General features: G+C 37.7%; 1 long non-coding RNA gene across 1 annotated transcript; it reads right to left on the bottom strand.

The window, feature by feature from the left end:
• Positions 1–4477: 4477 nt before the first annotated feature.
• On the bottom strand, positions 4478–18093 carry LOC115923608. Its single transcript, XR_004063998.1, has 4 exons — positions 17817–18093; positions 16605–16785; positions 14183–14378; positions 4478–12074 (listed from the first exon to the last, which is right to left on the bottom strand). It is a non-coding gene; the product is annotated as an uncharacterized LOC115923608 (long non-coding RNA).
• Between the last annotated feature and the right edge of the window lie 1114 nt (positions 18094–19207).

The following is a 19207-nucleotide window of genomic DNA, read 5'->3' as shown; positions in this document are numbered from 1 at the left end:
TATTTTTTTTTTTTTTAATTATTATTATTTTTTTTTTTTTTTTTTTTTTTTAAATTTTTTGTAATTGTTTATTTTTTTAAATTTTTTTTAAATTTTTTTTTGAAAGAAGAAAAAACAGCGTCCCCGCCTGCTTCCTTTTTGGGGCCGCCTCCTATTTTTTATTTATTTTTTTAATTTTTTTTAATTTTTATTTTTTTATTTTTTGAAAGAAAAAAAACATGAAAAGCACTGCTAAAATGAATTTCTGATTTTAAAAAAGAAAAAAAAAATTGTCGGCCGCCATCTTGAAAAATAGCCAGAATGTCAGGGAAAATGTACGGAGCAGCCTTTTTGAACGAAAGAAAGAAAAAAAAAGGGCCTCCTCCTTCCCATTTTTCGAAAAAACAGGACGCTAAACATGTTTTTTTTTTAATTTGGCCTTATATAAAAATAAAAAAACGATCCAACTGTACCTGTAGTTATTCTTTAAGCCACTGGAACTGCGTAGAGTTCCGTAGTGTAGCGTACCGACTACGCAGAAATTAGGCTGCGTATTAATGGGAAAATAGTCCCTGCGTAGGTTATGCGTAGGCTGGAGTACAGGTTTGCTTATTGTTGCTTACTGTGTAGAAAGCTTTTACTGCTTTGACGATCTGGCGTAGGGTAGCGTACTGTTGCGTAGTCATGTAGCATAGTGTTGCGTAAAAAGGCGTACTTTCTGCGTCAAGTTTCTACGCCGAAACTACGCGAAAAAAATTAAACATGTTGAATTGTTTTCGTTCATCTTGCGTACCTCTTTCCGTCCCTCAGCATATAGTAACGTAGGCCAGCGTAGTTGGTACGCAACACTACGCAACTCTACGTATTGACCCCACGCCAATTAGTGACCCGCAAGTGTCACAAATAAAGTATTAAAAATATGCTCATCTGACCCTAATTAAACGCCTAAACCCCCCGAGCTTTCGGGGGTTTATGGCCCCTTGAAACCCGTGGACCCCACGCCTATATTGTATATACACTCAACTCGCCGCGATCTGATCTCTCCCCCCCCCCCCCCCCCCAACTTTGAAGAACGTAACCCCCCGAGCTTTTGGGGGTTTATGGCCCCTTGAAACCCGTGGACCCCACGCCTATATTATATATACGCTCAACTCAGGACCCGCGGAAATCCGCGGGATTCTAGAGGGGGGGGGCGCAGGCAAAAAATTAATTTTTTTCATTTCGGGGGCTCGATCATTTCCAATTTTTGGGAAATTTTCGGGGGCTACTTTTTCAATTTTCGGGGGCTCTTTTTTCTGGGGCTACTTTTTCATTAATTCATAAAAGGATAGGTCTACACTTTGTTGAGATTTGTTTAGTAGGCTAAGGTTTCAGGCTTAATACTTCATAATTGCCTATTTAAAAAAAAAAAAACATTTTTCTAGTTCAATAACTAAGTTTTCATGCATTGATTTGATGCAAGAACTGTAACATAATTAATAGACCCTAGATTGTGATTATTTCTGACCATGAATTTCGATAATCATTTTTCAAAGTAAAATTTTCACAAGAAAATCAGACAGTCGTTTAAAAACGTAGACATTAGTAATACTTTTACTAATTCTAAGCTCAGGTTTCGTAAATCTATTCACGAAACTATATTGAAATCGCGGCAATAATGATGCAAACCAACAGATAACAATTTCAAAGTGTCAAATCTCTTCGACTCGAGCTCAGCTCAGCTTAACTCACACACACTCCAGCGTAACAAAAAGCTCGAACACCGACGCCGCAGGCTTCGGACGCCTGCAGTGCGCGGTGCCGGTGTTACACTGCACTGTGAGTACTGTATGTGTGAGGACTGAAGGCAGCTTGCGACATGAACTGTCAGTCCAATGGTTTTCTTGTGAAAACTTTCCTTTAGAAAATGATAATCAAAAATGTAGTATACATTAACCGTCATAATCACAAAATAAGCTTTGATTTCATACCTCCATTCACGAAAACTATATAAAAATCGCGGCAATCATGATGGAAATAGGTCTCTAAGTTTGGACGTCGACGGGAAGCCCCGTGTATAATTGTGCAGCTACTACATGCAAAGCACATCCTAGCTACTACAAAGCACATCCTATAGCAAGACGCTCTACTCTCGGTAATCCCGCCCTTTGCATAGAGCATTTAATACGCAACTTAATGTGAGTGGATGGTCATCGGTAGTGTGTCTACGGATGTCATGTTGCATATCCATGAGGTATCTCTGTCGTCACGCATATCCTGCATTATGCATGTCGCGTCTGTTTTCGCCCTGGACGTCGACACGGAGGAGGACCTCGGGCGGAGTATAGCCAATTCGCTAGAGTAGACTCTCCCGCGGACGATGGCACCGGGCACGGGTACCCCGAGGGGAGGGTTCAGGAGGAGATAGCCGCACCAACTTCGGTCGGCGATCTCATTAAAAAACAATAGAATACAAAGGCTCGCCGAGACGTCGCGCCCCCCGCGGAGCCTTAGCGTATTATTATTATAGAAAATACTGTGGTCACAAATTGAAAATGTCACTGAGTGACTGAAATAAATCTACTCCATCAATGGAGCAACTTCATCAAAGAAAATTGCCAACAATTTGTATCAGTGGGATAAAAAAAACCACGTATAAAAACAATATTCATGTGTTATGCAAATGAGCTATGATGAAATCATATTTTAGGCCTTTGTCACTAGCATATTTCAGAATTGGCCACCTGGATGTTGTTCAGACGTCTTCTGAATACATTTACACTGGCCATCCTTTTACAGCAGCTAAAACATTTTTTGGGGGTTTGCTACCTGGGTATTATTTCACTTTTCACTTTATTCAGTAGAGTGAGGGCGGATCAGAAAATTTAAGCACTGTGTGCATAATTATGAAAAATTGCTTGTTCAGGAATTACAGAAAACTGTTATTGATTCAAAGTACACTATTCTGTTTATTAATATGTTGCTGTTTAAATTTTACCAATTAAGCTTATTCTAGTGTATATATGCATATAATATTCAAGTTCAGGGAATCTATTGTTGAAGGTTCCAGGCCATTTTGACACAATTTTCTTATCTGCCCTTGCAGGCTGACTTCAATTTAATTGAGCAGATAGAGTACTTCTTTGTACTTGTAGAATTGTAGAAATGAAACTGAAATATTACTGAATTTCTTGTTATGAGTTGGTAGTAATTTGCTGACTAATTAAAGCTGGGGTATAGTTTTGGTGATTCTTAAAATATAAACTTTAAAAGTTTGAATTTATTGTGAGATAGAATGAAAGATTATATGATGAAACACATATCGCTTGAAATATGAGATCTAAAAACCATTATAAATGTGTATAATATTACGATAAAAATGTCTTATATCAAAAGTCGGGGTCCCGGAAAATTAGCTCTTTTTTTTCCTTTTTGATATAAAACAACTTCACAGGCATGGAAGGGCCCAGGGGAGGCAAGTTTCAGGATAATATCTTCGTATATAGCTTTCTAACATAAATTAGCTAAATCTATGAAATAATTGTTCGGAAGGCCTATCTTAAGGGAAATAATATCAGTGCCGATAGAGGGCGCTAAATCTGGTCTAACGGTCGAATTCAAATTTTCACAAAGATTCAACGTGTAAAACATTGGTGTAACGGTCACTTTGCTGTTTTAGAGTTGGAGTGTTTCATAAGAGACCAATATAATTGATATTATTGAATCTTACCAAAACTATACCCCAGCTTAAACCTTATTCTAGTATTATGTATAAAAATTTCTTGTTCAGGAATTACAGAAAAACTGTTATTGATTCAAAGTACACTATTCTGTTTATTAATATGTTGCTGTTTAAATTTTACCAATTAAGCTTATTCTAGTGTTTATCTGCATATACATGTATGTACATGTATATTCAAGTTCAGGGAATCTATTGTTGAAGGTTCCATGCCATTTTGACACAATTTTCTTATCTGCCCTTGCAGGCTGACTTCAATGTAATTGAGCAGATAGAGTACTTCCTTGTACTTGTAGAATTGTAGAAATGAAACTGAAATATTACTGAATTTCTTGTTGTGAGTTGGTAGTAATTTTCTGACTAATTAACCTTATTCTAGTGTTTATGTATATATATATATATATATATATATATATATGGGTGTGTCTACAGTATTAGGATGATTTTGCGGGGGTATTTAGTTGTAAAGATAGCCACAGATTTTATCCCAGAAAGAAAAGATACTTTTCTTTACCTTTCATCATATTCTGGGGGGTAAGCATTATTTGGTAACGTATGTAACAGGTACAGACTCGAGCAAAGTCCCTCTTTGAGAAAGAGTTTAGGTGGAAAATTAATAGATTTTGTGAATTTGTGAAGGTCCCGGGCCATGGTGACACAATTTTCTTATCAATTTTTCAGTTTTCAAATTTTCAATTTTCAATTTTTCAATTTTCTTTTCAATTTTTCTGTAAGCTGAATTCAATTTAAGTGAGCAGATAGAGTACTACCTTGTGCTTGTAGACTTGTATAAATGAAACTGAACTAGAACTTAATTCTTGTTAGGAGTTGTAATTTTCTGACTTCATGATGATTCTGTAAGTGTGTAAATGTAATGATATGTAATTTGCACAATAATGGAATAAATCTTTTTGAAGTGAAATTTTTCAGTTAGATACATGTATATGAAATAACTTGTCTGCTGTGTGTTTCTCTTGATGTAGTAATGAAGATGACTTATGCAGGTAGCTTGTGATCTGATTACGCTTCATGGAAAAGGGAGCACACACTTGTCATGCAGCATTAATGAACATGGTCAGTGATAGTAATTCTGTGATAGAATTTACTAAAAGTTTGAGTTAATCATGTTAAGTACACTTTCTGAAATCTCAATTTTGAAATTAATCAGAAAGATGTACATGTACAATGTTTAATCAAAATCATTAAATTTGACCAGACTCACCACATCGAAATGACTAGTGCTATTGTCAGATCACATTCTACTTGGGAACTAGTCAAATTGACCAGTTTCTTGTGAAAAATGACTAGATATTTCTAGTCATGTTTCGACTAGTCCCCCTAGTCATTCCTGTCGACTAGATTACCTTAGTAAAATGACTGGAATCTAGTCAAATTTGACTAGTTTCTAGTCATGTTTCCTAGTCATGTTTCGACTAGTCCCCCTAGTCATTCCTGTCGACTAGATTACCCTAGTAAAAATGACTAGAATCTAGTAAGCTCCTATTGCACCCCGCAATCTAGTCAAATTTGACTAGTTTCTAGTCAAAAGTGACTAGGGATTTTTAAGAATGTAATAAGATCATTCATGTGTGGACCAGTTTGAACATCTTTTGTCTTCCTCGTACTGCTATAATGTAATCTCTCTTCCTCCTTCCCTTCTCTTTATCTTGTTAGATACAAGAGGGCGATTGGGTGTGTGTGTGTGTGTGTGTGGGATGTGTGTGTCTGTTGGATATGTGTGTGTGTGTGTTGGATGTGTCTGCATGTGATTATTACTAATGTTTTACTTGTAATTTGTAAATTTTGTAAAAGGGGCACCAGTTCATAAGATCTCTATCCTTTTTGGTTGCCCCTAACGATATGTAAACTTATGATTATGTCAACATGTTCTATTGTATAGTACATTTACTATTTTTATATCGTGAATATTTAATGAATTGATTCGAGTTGAATTCCACAACTTACATGTATATTTTGTATTTTAATTTTGCTTCAGAGATAAGGCAACTCAACATCAAAGTACAACAACTGACTTCAGAAATCAGAGAGGTAAAGAAGGTATGCTTGCTAATCCTTGAGACGGTGCAGGGCTAGGTTAACCAGGTTCCTGAAGAGGAAGGGATTCCGGAGGGAATTCCCTCCCTTCCTCTGGACAGTGTCCAGGATCTGGACCAAAAAAACCTAGGCAAGTCAACATTAAGCTGGAACAGATGAAATCGGAGGTTAGAGAATTAAAGAAGCTTGGCTTGCTAATCCTTCAGACGTTGCAGGGCCAGGTTAACCAGGTTCCTGAGGAGGAAGGGATTCCTGAAGGAATTCCCTCCCATCCTCTGGACAGTGTCCAGGATCTGGATGAGACTAACCTGGTCCTGCAGGATGATCCTGCCAAGAGGAGGCAAATGGTCAGTATCATGTTCCGTTCATATTAAATTTTCACCTCTCTTCCAATGAAGAGGATTCACCAAATCCTTGACAAAGTTTTGTGGAACATGGATTGCAAAAATCAAATTGGCGAGAAATTCAAACACTATGACAATTCAACTGGTGGAAAGAAAGAAAGAAAAAAAAACACAACCCCCTCCATCGATGCATATCCCGAGGAGGAGAAAGAAGGAATGTTCTCAGATATACCAAGCACTTTACCATCCTCTCCAAAATGGGTGATCATTGCCCAAAGGATGTCAGAACGTTTTGGGGTTAAGGAGGTATGGTACGATTGTTATGATTTGAAACCTATTGCCACGATCAAAGGCATGATTGAATACATTCGCTAGTCTCTCGATGAACTTAAGACGCTGATATTGGCAAATACATCGGAGGGAGATTATGTCAGACTCATACTAGTGTCTGATCAGTTAAACATCCCCATCCTTTCCCTGGGCCACCTTGAGGGATTGTGGTATAGACATTTCTAGAACGACTCAAAGAGGTGCTAAATAGCAACCAGGATTTTTTTCATCAATCCCGGATTCACGATTCGATTCCATCATGTTGTGAAATCTATCACAGTACCAGCTAGTGATGATGGTATGTACTTGGCGAAAGCCATCCTCATTGCAAAATTTCAAAAACTAAAACACCATAAGTACAGAAATTGGTCTAGGAACAATTGCGCTATCCCGGCTGCGTGTGAATTGCACAGGTTGGCGGGTGTACCAGAGGTTGTTCTTTCACCAGATTGTAGGTTGATGATTTATAGGGATCCCTGCAAAGAAGCTCTCATTTATGCAAGTCCTCCCGCAGGTGAACTCATCGTTTTGTATTTGATGGGCAATCACTACGCTGTGATAGTGAACCACAAAGCTTTTGTATGTGCAAGGTTTGTGTGTGCAGAGTGTCATGAGACATATCGCGATCCCAGATATCACAGCTGCTGTCACATGCGTTTAGATTGTTAATCAAGGAATTGTGATCGTAATATTTTCTGTGAGATCGTTAACACATCCCTGGTATGTGATAAATGCAACGTGACTTTTCTTATGGAAGGTTGTTTCAAAATGCATACCATTCACATTTTTTATGGTAAAACTGCTTGCCAAAGAAACTTCAAATGTCAAATTTGCGAGAAAACTGACTTAATAGGCATTGAAAGGGCAGGTCACAAATGTCGAAACATGAAATGTAATACCTGCAAACAGACAGTAGATGGCCGCTACCATAAATGCTATATGAAGGTGCCCCCCCCCCCCAAAGCCCTTATTTCCTGCAGGAAAATACAAAGCCTGCCACGCTTCGACCCCAAAAGAAAAAAAATCAGGAAATAGCAATGATTTCAAATGCACACAGGAAACTGGTTTGCATGTTCCAAACTACTGGTATGTCCATGCCACTTGGGAGTGTGCAAATTGCATGGACAGTAAACATCACGCAAAGCAGCATTGCGAACGATGTGGCCCTCCGGACAAAAGGTCCATCACATTCTGGGGCAAGTCCACCCTCGCTGACTTTTCAAAGTAGTTGTTTTCTGTTGAAAATCATCAATCCGTAGCCATAGCGCACAACGCCAAGGCGTACGATTCTTACTTTTTACATTGAATCATCTTGTAGAACAGGGAGTCCACCTCAAGACATACTGAATAATGCCAAAATCATCAGCCTCAAAACAAAAGACCCTAAAAAAGAAGTCGAAGACTCCTTGAATTTCTTTCAGATGGCCCTCTCGAAAACTGCCCAAAACCTTTGGCCTGAATAAAATGAAGAAAGGGTACTTTCCCCATCTTTTCAACACTGCTGCAAATGCAAATTACCAAAAAATGTTCTACAGTGTTGGAAGCATGGGGAAACGTGCACAGGCTGAATTTCATTCATGGTACAAAGCGCTTTTCAAAGAAAACTATGTTTTCTATTTCAAGAAAGAAATGAGTGCCTATCGTCAAAGTGACGTCCACATCTTACATCAAAGTTGTAAGATTTTCCGTGCGCATTTCAAAACACAAATGAAGGAAGAATCGACCCTTATTTACGTTGCTTAACCCTTCCCAGTGCTTGAAACCTTTCGTTTCATATCAATAATCTCAAATAAAAAACAAAAGCGTTATTTCCGCAAGAGCTAGCGTGCCCAAAGCACCAATCTATTACAGGGGGCGAGTTGTACTGGTTACACCACGAAGCAAGACCAAGTGGTATCAACATTAAACACTACTTCAACGGCGGAGAAAGGAAAGTGCATGGCCATTATGTAGACGGGTACAGGGAGGTACAGGGACCAGTCTACAATAAGATCATTCATGTGTGGACCAGTTTGAACATCTTTGGTCTTCCTCGTACTGCTATAATGTAATCTCTCTTCCTCCTTCCCTTCTCTTTATCTTGTTAGAGACAAAAGGGGGGGAATGTGTGTGTGTGTGTGTGTGTGTGGGATGTGTGTGTGTTTGTTGGATATGTGTGTGTGTGTGTTGGATGTGTCTGCGTGTGATTATTACTAATGTTTTACTTGTAATTTGTAAATTTTGTAAAAGGGCACCAGTTCATAAGATCTCTATCCTTTTTGGTTGCCCCTAACAATATGTTAACTTATGATTATGTCAACATGTTCTATTGTATTGTACATTTACTATTTTTATATCGTGAATATTTAATGAATTGAATTGAGTTGAATTCTACAACTTACATGTATATTTTGTATTTTAATTTTGCTTCAGAGATAAGGCAAGTCAACAAATGACTTCCAAGATCCGAGAGGTGAAGAAAGTGTACATACTCATCCTTGAGACGGTGCAGAGCCAGGTAACCCAGGTTCCTGAAGAGGAAGGGATATTTGGTGGTATCCTTCTGTCCTCTCCCCAATTACAATCTACTGTGAAAAAAGCTGCAGAGAGTGTAGACGGGTACAGGGAGGAGGATGGAAAGAAAAACATTTGGGAATTTCAACAACGCTGCAAATGCAAATTACGTAGGACCTTTGCCAGACAAAAAGTTCTACGGTGTTGGAAGTATGGGGAAAAGTGCCCTGATGGAATTTCATTCATGGTACGACGTGCTGTTCAAAGAAAACTATGTTTTCGATTTCAAGAAAGAAATGCTTGACTATTGTCAAAGTGACGTTCACATCTTACATCAAAGTTGTAAGGTTTTCTGCGCCAATTTCAAATACATCAGTATGACAGAGACAAACAAAGGTGGAATCGACCCTTTCTTACGTTGCTTAACCCTCCCCAGTGCTTGCAACCTTTTGTTTCGTACTAATAATCTAAAACCCAAAACAATAGCGCTTATCCCCCAGGACGGTTACGTGCGCGCAAAGAACCAATCTCTTATAGCGGGTGAGTGGTTACACCACGAGGCAATGCTAAGTGGTATTGACATTAAACACCACTTCAACAGGGGAAAGGAAAGTGCATGGCCGTTATGTAAACGGGTACAGGGAGGGGGAGGATGGAAAGAAATACATCTGGGAATTTTTTAGGTTGTTTCTATCACGGTTTAAAAAAAATATATAAATCTACTCTTACATACACCCTCTGAGTCTGTTAAGCAGTACGTTTGCCTTGTTTTTCTCTGTCTTCATGTTGTACCACTTTAATAATTCATATTTGATTACTCATATACATGTAGTTTAGGGACAAGCCTATGATAGGCCTTTGTTTCTCCCCTACTTGCTGATACTGCTGTTCTGTTGTGTATTTGTTGGAATTGGCTTTGTACTATGTATGTTTGTTAATGTGATTTTTATTAAATGTGCAAAATAAAATGAATTGAATTGAAGTGTCATCTGTCAAAAAATGAATGCCAGTTCTAGAGCTGTCAAAAACAATGGCCAAGAGATCAGTCTAAAACAACATGCCATCCTGTGCATAAGTATAATATAGAATCAGATCCTTTGGCATGGTACTGTGATTATGTCAAAGATTTTCCATTACCTGCACAACTTGCCAAAAAATATATCTGCATAGCTGGGCATATAATCGTCCCCAAATGCACACAGCTGGACCCAGAGACAGTAGACATAAAGGGGCTCTCAGCCCCCCAAAAAGAATGCAAGCAACATGGTATAGTTTGCTCACACAGCCAAAGAGCTATCATTGGAATATATCAATATAGAGCTAAATATTGTGTAATATCATCGCCTGATTGGGGCAGTTCAGTGTCATCTTACGCCATTCCTTGGGGGTAAATGCCACAGCGCTTGATGAACAGCGTAAAACAGAACGAAAGACCACTGTCTGCTTATCGACAGAAAATGGTGAGAATTCTCACAGATGATCTTTTAAGAGTGTACTCCAGAGATCTGTTTTTGGAACTGAAACATTCTAATTTGTCATTTATTTCCACAAGGTTTAAAAAACGGCAGAAATTTGCTTGTCCATTTAGATCTATTTCAATAGGTCTAGGCTTTGAGTAAGGCTAGCTGGTAACCATTTAGTAATCAGATCATATCACATGGTCATACACAAACAAACTGTAATCATACAAAAACATTCAACACACAAACCAGAATCACAGAAAGAAAAACTTATCAGTACTTCCAACAGGTACATGTAGGTATAATCCACACTTTTCATCTTTTGATATAACCAAATTTTCTGTAAAAGTATGATTTTTGAAAGAAACACTTCCAGTAATACCATAATCATTTCCCCCTTATTTTTGAGAAGGGGGGGGGGGTTCTTTTTGGAAAAATGAAGGTAATGGGGACAGTAATGTTTGCCCTCCTGGGTGTATCCACTATCTCACAATAATATTTTTGCTTTACTGGATTTTATAACACATGCTCCGACGACAACTGCTCCAGTGCAAATTTTATTTTTAAACACAATCCAAATTCTTGACCTCTAACCTGGTTCGAACACAATGTTAAAGCACCATGTAAAATCAAATTGCAGCCCAAGCAAACATAATAAAGCATGGAAAAAAATTTGCAGAAGCAAATATCGGATCACCACCCTCTGGAGCTTCACTACCAATATGAATGCGCTTTTTGAAGCATACGACTATACCACATTATCTTGGGGCTGAATATTTGAGGAACGTATGTTTACATTAATAGATAATCATTTACAATTTAAGCTAAGATTTTAATCAAAAGTTATCATTTTTCATTATTGAGCATTGAGTCACTCTCTAGATCAAGATGTTGTCTTGTAATTCATTACATTCTTTTGGGGAATATCTATATGCTCAAATATTTCATTTTTTAAAACAATGTCTTAGATTATCAATGATGGACTGAAACATACCAGTAACCATTTTACCTCTGTAAAGATCAGAAAAGGTACCCCAAAAAGCAGTCACACCCTACAAAACAATGCAAAACTTTCTGCATACTTAGAAATGCAGACACAGACTCATTGACACAACTTGGGCCATGACACAAACAAGACAGCCAAACCTCTCTTGTGATCCTCTTTCTGGAAACGATGCTCGAGTGACGATGCATGCACTGCCCTGCTGCCATTGCCGATGTTATTTACATCCCTTGAATACTTGTGATATATTTTCTGGAAGCGATGCGAGGAGTGACGATGGATGCAACCCATGGTCTCTGTATCCCTCTGCTGGCCATAAAATTCAAGTTCAAATGTTCAGATTACTTGCTCTACTGCGATGATGTACTGTTTTTCAAGAATCAAAGTGTTTGTGAAGCGGTTCTTGTGACTGTCTTCCTGTAAATGATGTGATGGGTGTCAATTTTTGCTATGAATTGTGCTGTTTCTCAAGCACTGAACATGAACACTGGCATCCCTCTGTTGGGCAACTTCACGTTCAGATGTGCAGATTCCTTAAGAGGCTTGTTGCAAATATTGGAGCGGAATATCCAAGGGCAGCATAAATGTCTAGTTGCAGTCCCTCAAGTGGATGTACATGTTGCTAACTCTCTTCTTGGGGCAACGTTGTGTTTGCAGCAATGCAGCTCTTCAAAATCATGACGACCAGATAACTATAGGTATTGTGAAAGCAAAATGAAAAAGGAAAAAGGGGTAAATAAAAAACTCAAAGCCAACGAAAATGCCAATTTAATGGTTTTATTACAACATTCAATGGAAGCAAATCTTTTGATCAAATACTACGTCAAGCTTCTTTTTCCGGTTCCATCAGATTTGACCTATGTAGAGTTAACTTCATAATATTGAATGCCTTTTCTTTTTTGAGACACAAAGGGTCTATCACCTTTGCTTCAAGAATATTTCACTTGTTGTGTCATCTTATAAGGTATGCTCATTAGCTTTTGAGATATACTTTTGTATTCCACTCAATGCCATTCAATTTTTTTAATAAGAAAAATATAACAAGGGAAACACTCTCGGCGGTCTCGCCTGCATTACGCAATTCAATATGATGAAAAATTGAGGTTGGGACATTATTTATAGGCAGGGTGGCCCATTAGCAGGCCCCCTAAAATGAAATCCTCTAAATATAATCACATTTTGAAGTGAATATTGACTAAGAATCATCAGAAGAATTATTTACTACAGTATTAAATGTACCACAATCGATAACTTCAAATGAAATATGAACAAATTAATAAAAACTAGATGGAATTTTGACTGCGCGCAGTCGAAAATGATGCCTCCGCCATAGAGCAATTTAAACAAGTTTGGAGTTTAAATCTCCAGTGGTTCTTGAGATATCATGATAACAATCTCAATGTATGGAATTTCATAAGTTGACCTCTGTGACCCTTGACCTTTGACCTACGTGCTCCAAAATCTAATCAGATTGTCTTCCTATGGTGATACACACTATCATTAAGTTTGAAGTTTAAATCTCCAGTGGTTCTTGAGATATTATGATATGGTGATACATACTATCACTAAGTTTGAAGTGAAAATTCTCCAGTGGTTCTTGAGATATCGTGATAACGATCTCAATGTATGGAATTTCATAAGTTGACCTCTGTGACCCTTGACCTTTGACCTACGTGCTCCAAAATCTAATCAGATTGTCTTCCTATGGTGATACACACTATCATTAAGTTTGAAGTTTAAATCTCCAGTGGTTCTTGAGATATTATGATAACAATCTCAATGTATGGAATTTCATAAGTTGACCTCTGTGACCCTTGACCTTTGACCTACGTGCTCCAAAATCTAATCAAATCGTCTTCCTATGGTGATACATACTATCCTTAAGTTTGAAGTTTTTACATCTCCAGTGGTTCTTGAGATATCATGATAACAATCTCAATGTATGGAATTTCATAAGTTGACCTCTATGACCCTTGACCTTTGACCTACGTGCTCCAAAATGTAATCAGATTGTTTTCCTATAGTGATACACACTATCACTAAGTTTGAAGTTTAAATCTCCAGTGGTTCTTGAGATATCATGATAACAATCTCAATGTATGGAATTTCATAAGTTGACCTCTGTGACCCTTGACCTTTGACATACGTGCTCCAAAATCTAATCAGATCGTCTTCCTATGGTGATACATATTATCCTTAAGTTTGAAGTTTAAATCTCAAATGGTTCTTGAGATATCGCGCTAACAAACTCAATACAAGGAATTTCATAAGTTGACCTCTGTGACCTGTGACCTTTGACCTACGTACTCCAAAATCTAATCAGATCGTCTTCCTATGGTGATAAATACTATTCACGAGTCTTAAGTTTAAATCTTAAATGGTTCTTGAGATATTGTGATAACGGTCAAACGGGACGGACGTACGGACGGACGTACGGACGGACAACCCGAAAACATGATGCCTCCGGCACCACCTTCGGTGGCGGAGGCATAAAAATTATTAATTCTCATATTAAGTTGTGACAACATAATCCAAGTCTACTGACCTTTGACCTTGTGACCTGGAACTTGTGTCATATGATTTGTGATACTTGATAACCCTATAGTCCAAGTTTAATTGACTAAGAACTTAAACTTTCAAAATTATATCAACAATTCACAAACTTAACCTTAGGTTAAGTTTTCGATGTTGACGCTGCCACCGTCACCGGAAAAGTGGCGCCTATGTCTCGCTTTTTTGCTACGCAGGCGAGACAAAAATGAGCAGTGAGCGTGTGCCCTACAATATTTAATAAACTTACAACAAAGATATGTGTATGACAAGGATTTGCTGGAATATCCATGAGGACTATGCACCAAGGATCAGAGAGCTGTTGTATTGTACAGGCTAGCTGTTGTATTGTACAGGCTAGCAGTTGATTCCAGACTTTGAATGATGCAGACATGCCCGGGAGTGAGTGCTATCTTCAATCTCTTTGAACTTCTCCAATACAGAATCTGTGGAAGGACAAGATAAAATTTCAATTCATATTCATAAATTGTTTTTCGTATGTCTGTGGTTACCCACCTGGTGGTTGTTGACTGTATTTGGGGCATCCCCTGGCAGCATGAATATCATCGGACACCTAACAACTTGTGGTCTGGTTATTGAGAGCCAGAAGGATGTTAACTCCAAAAGATTCACACAAAGTAAAATGGAATGAATTTGCAACCTCATCGGGCGAGGCGATTAATGATACCTATCTAGTGCATCTAAGAATATCTCAACATATATGAGAATAAATTGAGAAGCATTGCTTCGTCCAAAGATCTTTAAAGGACAAGTCCACTCCAAAAATAAATTAGAAGACGTAGAAAAATCAGACAAACCAATCAAGTTTTAATGACATGAAAAACTTTGAAAATCACTAGACAAATTGGCAACTCACTCATGAGTCTGTGATGTCATTTCCTCACTATTCACTGGTTTTGATAAATTATTTAGTATTTATATAAAATCAATCATTATGAATATACAATATTCTTCAAAGTTTATAAAAGATTTTGTGAATTGTCATGCACGCAATATGATACAAACCATATAACCTGGGCAAAGGCATGGGGAAATCAAGTTTTGGGGGATAAAAAGGACAATAATAAGAATAAACTATGTAAAGCAATTAAGAAATAGTGAGGACATGACATCACAAACTGATAACCAAATCAGAAATTTGTGTAGTAATTTTCATTGTTCCAAAGTTCAGGGGTGATAGTGAGCACTAAAAAAAAAAAAAGTTTTTTTGTTTTGCCGTCAACCACGCCTCCCTTGGGTAAAAAAAAAAGATGAGGATTCGTGGGGGGAAAATGGCATCCAACAACATTCCCCGCTTTCGAGTAAGAAATTGGGAAAAAATTGGGAAAATTTTGAAAAAAATAGGGCGAAATAGGGAAGAATAGAGAAAATAAGGGGGAATCTGGAAAATCAGGATAAAATAGGAAAGAAGGAAAACAAGGGAAACGCTCTCGGCGGTCTCGCCTGCATAACGCAATTCAATATGATAAACCAGAACGTCAATGACGTAGCGCTCATCCGCATCTCACAACAACAAATATCGTAAATTTTATGTGGTACACTTTTGAACTGGTCAAAAAATAGAAATTTGATGCCCTGGAAGGGACATAATTTCATTTCAATTGCATAAAGTACCATAAATAATCAATGGAGCAAGAAATGAGGGAAAAGAAGCAATTTTTGTTATTTTTGGAATAAATTTGCATAAATTACCATAATTAATTAATGGAGAACAATTTCAAAATTCTGTGTAGAAGTTTAGTGTACCAAAGTTAGCTCTACGATATAAAGCAAATCAAATCAAAATCGGTCGAGAAATGAATGAGAAGAAGCCTTTTTTGTGATTTCGAATAAATTTGCATAAATTAGCATAGATAATGAATTTCACGATTCTGTGTAGAAATTTTAAATCCCCTCCTAGCCCTATCATATGAAACAATCAGAATCAAAATCGGTTGAAAAATAACGAAGAAGAAGCATTTTGAAAATCTTAATGTTGATGCCACAACAAAGTCCAAGTTTGTTGACCTTAAATGGCCTTTGACCTTAACTTAGTGACCTGAAAGTCTACTCACATGATTGGGGAGACTTGATAACCCTATAGTCCAAGTTTCATTGACTAAGAACTTATACTTTCAAAATTATATCAAAAATTCAAAAACTTAACCTAAGGTTAAGTTTTCGATGATGATGCTACAACATAGTCCAAGTCTGTTGACCTGAAATGACCTTTGACCTTGACTTTGTGATCTGAAATTCTACTCACATAATTGGGGATACTTGATTACCCTATAGTCAAAGTTTCATTGACTAAGAACTTATACTTTAAAAATTATACCAAAAATTCAAAAACTTAACCTTAGTCGTCGCCGTCGCCGTCGCCGTCGCCGTCACCGGAAAAGCGGCGCCTATGTCTCGCTTTTTGCTACGCAGGCGAGACAAAAATCAGGATAAAATAGGGAAGAAGAAAAAAAATCTGGTAAAAAAAAAAAAAAAAAATCTGTATTTTTTTTTTTTTTTTTTTTTTTTTTAATCGGGAAACCGATTTAAATTGGGTTTTTATCAGACTTTCAAAAATTACAACTTTCTTATTAGTTATCTGATTTTGCTCAGACTTTTTTTCTGCTTTTATAGAAAGTTATTTTTGAAGTGGACTTGTACTTTAAACATACCTGTGGGTTTGTAATGAGAAACATCTCCACATCATGATTGAGTCGCAGCTCAGCCAGCACCATGCTTTTCTTGAACCAGAGAATTCCCTCCCGTGTCCTCATAAGTATGCCAACAGCAGAGAGTCGTGGGGTCCAAGAAGTTTCTCATCTTGCCTCATAGGTTCATCACTTTTGTTTAATTCTGTTGGTGATTCAAAGATTATATCAATGTTCCCATTTACATTACACTGTTGATACAAGTCAAAAACAGTAATATCAGTATTGACAGATTAAATATATTTTTAATGGGATCTGGGGCAAAAAACGGGGAAAGAAATGTGAAAAGAAATTTTCGAGCTCAAGGTCAAATTTGAATTTAAAAAGAAAGAAATTTCACCATATGACTATGAGCATGATAAATCTCAGATTATGCCCGGTAGGGGCGCTGGTCCAAGACTAAGGATCGTCTTCGTAAACGCAGACCGATGCGTCCTCAAAAATAAGGATCGTCTGCATTTTTGCAGACGTTTCATATTTTTGATCGGCGCATTGGCAATGCAAAAAAAGGATTCCGTGATGATTTTCTTGATGCATTTAATTTACATTGACTTTATTTGTACAGAGACCTTCACATTACGACTCGATATTAGCAATAAATCCTTGGGAGGACGGACAACCCATAAAAGTAGACAGTGAACTTTTGGCATCGCCAGTGGGCGGTTCGGTAACCAGAGCGCCTATGAAAAAAAACGTCCGCGAAAATGCAGACGATCCCTATTTTTGAGGACGCATTTTGTCTGCGTTTAATAATTAAGAGGACGATTCTCATTCTCGGACCAGCGCCCCTACTGATGCATGATGCCTGGGTATTCTATTGGCCTCCCTAATACTAAGACACTTACCAAGAAGACACCCAACTACGAGAAGGAAGAAAATGAAATTGAACTGGAAGCCCGACTGCTGAGAACACAGCATTCTTCCAGAATCTCGGGTAAAGGTAAAGGTAAAGATAATTGCTTTCTTTTAAAACTAGTCCTAACACTGATTAATCATTTAATATGTTATGAAGAATTTAGCTTTTGGTATTGGCCTCCCTAGAGTTCCTACGATACTATAATCAACGAGATGAAAGGGGCTGAATCAACATCAAAGAACACTAGCATGTACAGGCACACACACACACACTAACAGTAACAAGTGCAGCAGTCAGCAGTATATCGGGCTCTCACTCACCGAACATGTGCTCGCTTTTTCCCCCTCACTGCCAGGAATGCATACGTCGGGCTGGCGGCTGATCTCGGAGACATCGAGATGCTGTCCTTCACAGAGCCGATACGAAAGCAGTGCTTTCAGAGCACGAACTATTTAAAATAACGATGCTGTTTCACTGCCCAAAACATGACTACTGATGTTTCAATACAATAGCTCATTTAAGCGAGGAATTAGCTTGCAACCACATATTTACTGGTCTGAAGAACGCAAACAATGCGTGTATTGTAATGATAATTGGGCCCCTAGCAGGTGGGGATTGGGATTAGATGGCCAGCGACTATGAAGTGCCGTGTGTAGACTTATTATTTACACCAATTATTTATAAATGATTCATTATTTACCTTACTATAACAATTATTTAGACATAATGCAATAAAAAGTATATATTTATTTTATAAATAATGATTTCACAATATCCATCATACACAATATTAGTTATTTATAAACAATGATTTTCATATTTGTTATTATTTGTAAATAATGATTTCAAAATATATAAATAATGATTTGCAAATTTTAATTATTTAGAAATAATGATAAATTCACTTTTAGCACAGTATAATAATTATATACTTCATGTTGGATAGTTTCTGCGCTCTTAATTAAATGGATTATTTATAATGATAATCTGGAAGAAACCATCATCGACAGGGTTGCCACAAAAAGACTGAGATATATACTTTGGACATATCAACCGAATGAATTCAAACAGATCATTACCCCCACATCCTTCTCAACGGAAATGTACATGAAAAACGCCCAAGGGGAAGACCAGCTAAGAGATGGACAGACTGCATCAAGGCGGACTGCAAAAACAGACAACTTGACTCCCTGACTAAAGCTACTAGGCTAACAGAAGACAGGAAGGTGTGGCCATAGTGAAACAGAAGCCATCATACATCCCAGTGATGGTGTGGACGGCTCAAGTAAGTCAAGTCAAGATTGTGATAATATTGTTTATTTATATACAGGGGCGTCGCCAAAGGGGGGGTGTGGGGGGGTGCGACACCCCCCCCCCCCCACCTGTCAGGATATTGTCGGTAAAATTGCGCTGCCGTCGGGAAAAAGAGAAAAGGGGGAGGGAAAAAGAGAAAAGGGGGAGGGAAAAAAAAGAGAGGGGAAAAAAGAAAGGGAAAAAAGAGAGGGAAAGGGAAAGAAAAGAAAAAAGAAAAGGAAAAGAAAAGAAAGAAAGGAAAAGAAAGGAAAGAAAGGAAAAAAAAGGAAAGAAAAGAAAGAAAAGGAAAAAAAGAAGAAAGAAATGTGAAAGGGAAACAAAAGAAACGGGGATGAAAGAGAGGAGAGAGAGGGGAGGTAAGAGTCTGAGAGAGGAGGAGTGGGAGTAAAAGAGAGAA

This window comes from Strongylocentrotus purpuratus, unplaced genomic scaffold (assembly GCF_000002235.5).
Source record: "Strongylocentrotus purpuratus isolate Spur 01 unplaced genomic scaffold, Spur_5.0 spur5_scaffold_14, whole genome shotgun sequence".
Taxonomy (NCBI): Eukaryota; Metazoa; Echinodermata; class Echinoidea; order Camarodonta; family Strongylocentrotidae; genus Strongylocentrotus; species Strongylocentrotus purpuratus.
Note: the sequence above shows the minus strand (reverse complement) of the source record. Positions and strands in the feature narration are given on the sequence as shown.